The sequence below is a fragment of the Lathyrus oleraceus genome, chromosome 5, assembly GCF_024323335.1.
Source record: "Lathyrus oleraceus cultivar Zhongwan6 chromosome 5, CAAS_Psat_ZW6_1.0, whole genome shotgun sequence".
NCBI classification, from domain to species: domain Eukaryota; kingdom Viridiplantae; phylum Streptophyta; class Magnoliopsida; order Fabales; family Fabaceae; genus Lathyrus; species Lathyrus oleraceus.
This window is the reverse complement of record NC_066583.1, coordinates 271492171-271498356: the sequence shown is the minus strand read 5'-3', so window position 1 is coordinate 271498356 and position 6186 is coordinate 271492171. Positions and strand designations below refer to the sequence as shown.

The following is a 6186-nucleotide window of genomic DNA, read 5'->3' as shown; positions in this document are numbered from 1 at the left end:
GCTACATAATGAATAATAAGATGAATAACAAAATGAATACCTTTTGTTGATCTGATATAAATCCATAAACCTTATATTGAATGGATTGTAAGTCATCAAGTAATAACTTAAGGAACCATTGCCACAAGTCCTTTGTTTCAGCTTCCACATCCGCATAAGCTATTGGTATCATCTTATTATTTCCATCCTTACCAACAAGACTTATCAACTGACTTTCAAAGTTACCTTTTAGAAAATAAGCATCCAACCCAATTAGAGGTCTACACATGGTTGAAAATGTTTCTTTACATGCTTCCAAGTATACATGTATTATTTCAAACACATGACCACCGACAGAACTGTCATACTGAATTTTAACTGTGGAGTTAGGATTTTACTTTAACAATTCCTCAATAATAACTCTTAAGATGTTTTAATTGTTCACGGAAAGCACCTTGAATCAACTATATTGATCTTTTCTTGGCTCTATAAACTTTATTGTTGAAAACTTCACCCTCACTGCTCAATGTCATTTGCAATCAACCCGTTAGTTTTCATTTCAAAAGTGTATCTTAATGTATACATAATTTTGTGAGCCAACTAATCAGTTTTTGCTTGTCTATTCATGGTTGTCCATGACAATTATATTGATCAGTAAAGCTTACAAGTTGCAAAAACTGATTGGTGGTCCTCATGTTAAACCTTATATAAAATGGACATTCTTCCATACACTTTACAACCATTATCTTCTTGTCATTTTTCCTGAACATAAACCTATTCATATTCTTCATTGCATATTCTTTTATGGCATTTCTGATTTGCATCTTATCTTTGAATAGCATCCTTATTTCATTTTTTTTAGTTTCCTTAAATGTTGGAAACCTTTCCACATCATCTTCAGCATCATGATAACGCGAAAATACATCGTATATTTGCCATGATTTACACTCAAAAATCATACCACTTTCATTTATATTCCAATTATTCCACAAGTGTTCGAGTTATTTTTGCAGGTATTTCAATTCACATGCTTAACTGAGTAAATTATAGAAAAGGAAGGAAAAGAAGAAGAAACAGAAGAGAAAACAACACAAAAACAGAGATTACAAATTATGTGCATGTGACGACCGTCACAAAGCCTGTCATGACCGTCACGCCCAGTCTGTCACGACTGTCATAAGCCCATCACGATCGTTACAAGACCAAAATAAGCACATTGAATCTGTCAATAGAAGTGATCCACACGGCCCTTACTTCTCGTTCCTCAGCTACTTTCCCGTGGATTTCTCACTCAATCAAGTCACCCTTATTTCTCTCAACTGCCAAGACCAAATGGAGAATATAAAAGGATGGAAGTTGGAAACCTACGGGGGACGCTTAATTTTTCCTCTCTGAAGCCAACTTTCAAGACCTTTCTCTGCATTTTATTTTTCCACAACAATTCTGTTTTTCTTTTATTTTTCTTCAGCAACATTATTTTCTTTTTACCATTCAGAGTTTCCGTTTTCCCTTTTTCCTTTCTGTTTTTCATTTAGCCAAAGTAGTAGTTTCCTACACTGGGGAACTACTGCAATTTATTTAATTTAGTTTAAGCAATAATTTCAAAGAAGCAGAATCCTACCGGCTTGTAGAGGACTGCTTAAGTACTTCAAGATTCGGCACTATTAATCCAATTTCCAAGTTTTTATTCAATTACTATTGTCATTGCTTTATTATTATTGTAATCATGTTTGCTGTATTGTTGATTTGTTTATGCTCGTCTGTGTTTGCATTATTTAACATGTCCGGCTAAACTACCGGTATCGGTATGTAAACAATTTAATTAGACGGGATTTAATAATAATCGGTGTAAAACTTCTTTTCTCAAACAATCTTTTTGGCTGTGGTTTTTAATTTAAATTTAATTAACTTTGTCACAAAAGTGGGAAGCTATTTAATACAATTTTGCCACAAGAGTGGGAAATTAACTAAGGTGAGAACCGACAATCGCGAGAGCGTGAGGGTCGAATTGGATAGTAAAAACTAGGCATTAATTTTAAAAATAGCGAGAGCACTTTAAAAGCAATTAGAACTTATTTATTTTCAAAAAGTATTTTTAACTTCAAATGGGACAGCGGGAGCATACATTCTGACTAAAAGGTATAGCCCGAATCAACAATCACGAGAGTGTGAGATAAAGCCTTTTAAATAAGTATTTTCTACTGAAAGATATTTGGTACTTAAATTATACACCGGTGACTTATCGAATCCATGACGATTAATGTGTTGCATACTGATATCCCCCTATTAATATTTTCTTAAAACTTAACTTCCCTTAGATTTAATTTTTGTTCAACCAAACTTCTAAAAATCATTCCCTTAGCTAAACATAGTAACGTCGGTAGCATTAGTTTGACCATCGGTCCCTGTGGGTTCGATATCTTTTAAAACTAAAACGACTAGACTGTGCACTTGCAGTCAAGTACCCGATAGGCTATATTTTATATACAGTCACGAGACATATTAAGTTTTTGGCGTCGTTGTCGGGGATCTGATTTAGTCAAATAGTACGATTCTTTCGTTCCACAGTATAAACTAAGGTAAAAAACTAATCTCCTTTCCCTTATTTCCCCCGATTGTATGCCAAGTACTCGCTCACAAGGAGACAACTTAGCACCACCAATCGCAGAATTAGAGTGTTTCTTATATTTAAGACGTCGAATACTAGAGTACCAACGAAGGTATAATATTCCTGATATCTTCTTTCCTACTACTGAACCAGTTGAAAAACCAACCATGGCTACAGTGGAACCACGGAATCGTCCTCTTAAGTTCTACGCTACCCCGTCCCAACAAGAACCTCACAGCAGCATTGCTGCCCCTGCTATCAATCAAAACAATTTCGAGCTGAAACCCTCATTATTATCAACCGTCCAACAACATCAATTTGCTAGAACTCCTACGGACGACCCTAATGAACATTTGACCAAGTTTGTGCAGTACGCAGACACTGTGAAGGCGGATGGTGTATCTCAAGATGCGATAAGACTAAGCCTTTTTTCCTTTCTCTCTAAGAGACAGAGCTTGGGCCTGGTTGCAATCCTTGCCATCCAACTCAGTTACAACATGGGAAGAACTGAAGAACATCTTCTTATCCCGATATTTTCCACCAAGCAAAACTGCTATGCTGAGAGCTCAAATCAACGGATTTTGACAAAAAGATGTAGAATCTCTCTACGACGCGTGGGAGAGATACAAAGACATGATGAGGATATGTCCACATCACGGTCTGGAAGACTGGGTGATCATTCACACATTTTACAATGGGCTTTTGTATAACACAAGACTGACAGTAGACACTGCCGCGGGTGGTGCACTTATGGACAAGTCATACAACGAAGCCTATCAACTTATTAAAAACATGGCCCAAAACCATTGCCAATAGGGAGGTGAAAGAACTCCAGTAGAAAAGTCCCAAACAAAAGGTGGAATGTACAAAATCAGTAGTCTTGACCACGTCCATGCAAGGTAGATGCCCTTGTTCAAAAGTTAGACGAACTTGACCATACCACCTGCAGTCACCGTGGCTACCGTGACTCCATACTGTGAGTTATGTGGAACTCCTGGACACACTGCACCAGAATGTTAGATATTGGCAGGAGTCCCCACTGATCAAGTAAATTACACACAAGGAAATCCTTATTCTAATACATACAACCCAGGTTGGAAAAACCATCCTAACTTTTCGTATAAGAATAACAACGTCCTGTATGCACCTGGCCAAGCACCCGTTGTTCCGCCTGGATATCAAAATCCAGCTAATAATGCTCCTAACACACCTAGGAAGTCCAACCTTGAACTAATGATGGAAAGCTTCATAGCTACCCAAGCTCAAACAAACAAAGACTTCTTGAACCAAAACATACATACTAGTGAGCAACTTAAACAACTAGAGAGCAAAGTAGACGCCTTAGCCACCCACAACAAAATGCTTGAAACACATATTTCACAAGTGGCTCAACAACAAGCATCTACTGCTGCTCACGATGGCACATTTCCTGGACAGCCGCAACCTAATCCAAAAGGACATGCAAATGTCGTTATATTAAGGAGTGGAAAAGAACTAGACGGACTCATAGATCCAAGACTCTAAAATCTTGCCATGTACCAAAAACCAGACAAAATAACAAATGAGAAGGTAAGTGAACCGAAGGAGAAAGAAGAGAATACCCAAGAGGCCGATGAGAAAGAAAAACCTTATGTGCCTCCACCGCCTTATAAACCACCCATTTCGTATCCTCAAAGACTCGCAAATTCTAAAACTGCAGGGCAATTTAAGAAATTTGTTGAACTTCTGAAGCAACTAAACATTATAATTCCCTTTACATAAGTCATCACACAAAAGCCCTCATATGCCAAATTTCTTAAAGAGATCTTATCCAATAAGAAAAAGATCGAGGATAATGAAACCGTTACACTTACTGCTGAGTGTAGCGCAATAATCCAAAATAACATGCCTCCTAAACTAAAATACCCAGGTAGTTTCTCCATACCCTGTGTCATTGGAAAGTTCGTCATAGACAAAGCTCTATGCGACCTAGGAGCCAACATTAGTGTAATGCCCTTTAGCATCTGTAAAAGGCTCAACATTGGGAGAACTAAGACCAACCAAGATGTTTGTTCAACTAGCTGACCGCTCAATCAAATATCCTGTTGGTATACTAGAGAATGTCCCAGTACGTGTAGGACAATTCTACATTCCTACAAACTTCATAATCATGGACATCAAAGAAGATGCCAGTACACCTATTATATTAGGAAGGCCATTCTTAGCTACCGCCGGAGCCATAATAGACGTGAAAAGAGGTAAGATAACATTCGAAGTTGGAGAAGAAAAGGTTGAATTCATCTTAACATAATTCTTACAAGCGCCAGCTATAGACGATACCTGTTATCTACTTGATGTCATAGACGAGTGCGTAAGAGAGATGAAGATGCAAGAAACCACATATTCTGATATAATAAAAATCCAAATCCCTCTAATCTTTGAAGATGATAATTGGCATGAACCATACCAAAATTACAGTTTAAGCGAATGCTTAGCACTTACACCTAACCACATGCCATGCCCGAAGAAACCAGACTTAGAATTAAAAACACTACCAAAGAACCTAAGATGCGAATTCCTAGACACTGAACTCAAAAGACCAGTTATAGTCAACACTGACTTGGGACAGATGAAAACTGAAAAGTTACTAGATGTCTTAAGAAAATATCCAACTGCGTTAGGCTACAGCATCACTGACCTAAAAGGAATAAGTCCTTCTATCTGTATACATCGTATTATGCTAGAGGAAGATTGTAAAACCTCTAGAGAACACCAGAGAAGGATCAACCCAATCTTAAGTACTGTAGTCAAGGATGAAGTAAAGAAGTTATTAGATACAGGAATCATATACCCGATCTCTGATAGTCAATGGGTTAGCCCCGTTCATGTAGTACCCAAGAAAGGGGGTGTTACAATTGTTAAGAACGAAAAAGGCGAATCTATAGCACAAAGAGTTGTGACCGGAAGTAGAATGTGTATCGATTATAGGAAACTAAACAAAGCCACTCGAAAGGATCATTTTCCTCTGCCTTTCATTGATCAAATGCTTGAACGATTGGCTAAGCATTCCTACTTCTGCTATCTAGACGGTTATTCAGGATTCTTTCAAATTCCTATCCATCCTGACGACCAAGAAAAAATAACCTTCACATGCCCCTATGGTACATTTGCTTATCGACGAATGCCATTTGGACTATGCAACGCTCCCGCAACATTCCAAAGATGCATGATGTCAATCTTCGCTGACTTTATATACGACATTATGGAAGTCTTTATGGATGATTTTTTTGTTTGTGGGCAGAGCTTCGAAGGATGTCTATCAAACCTTGAAATGGTACTTGAAAGATGCGTAAAGGTGAATCTTGTCTTGAACTAGGAGAAATGACATTTCATGGTCCAACAAGGAATCGTGTTAGGACACATAGTATCGGATAAAGGAATTGAAGTAGACAAAGCTAAGATCAATATCATAGAGAATCTTCAACCTCCAAAAACCGTACGAGAAATACGAAGCTTTCTAGGACACGCCGGTTTCTACCGACGCTTTATCAAGGATTTCTCGAAAATTACCAAACCACTTACTGGTTTATTAATGAAAGACGCTGACTTTATCTTTGATG

The 6186-nt window shown here is 37.7% G+C and overlaps 1 non-coding gene across 1 annotated transcript; it reads right to left on the bottom strand.

Moving 5' to 3' along the window:
- Positions 1-3142: 3142 nt before the first annotated feature.
- On the bottom strand, positions 3143-3249 carry LOC127088436 (small nucleolar RNA R71). The gene has a single exon (XR_007790271.1). It is a non-coding gene; the product is annotated as a small nucleolar RNA R71 (small nucleolar RNA).
- Between the last annotated feature and the right edge of the window lie 2937 nt (positions 3250-6186).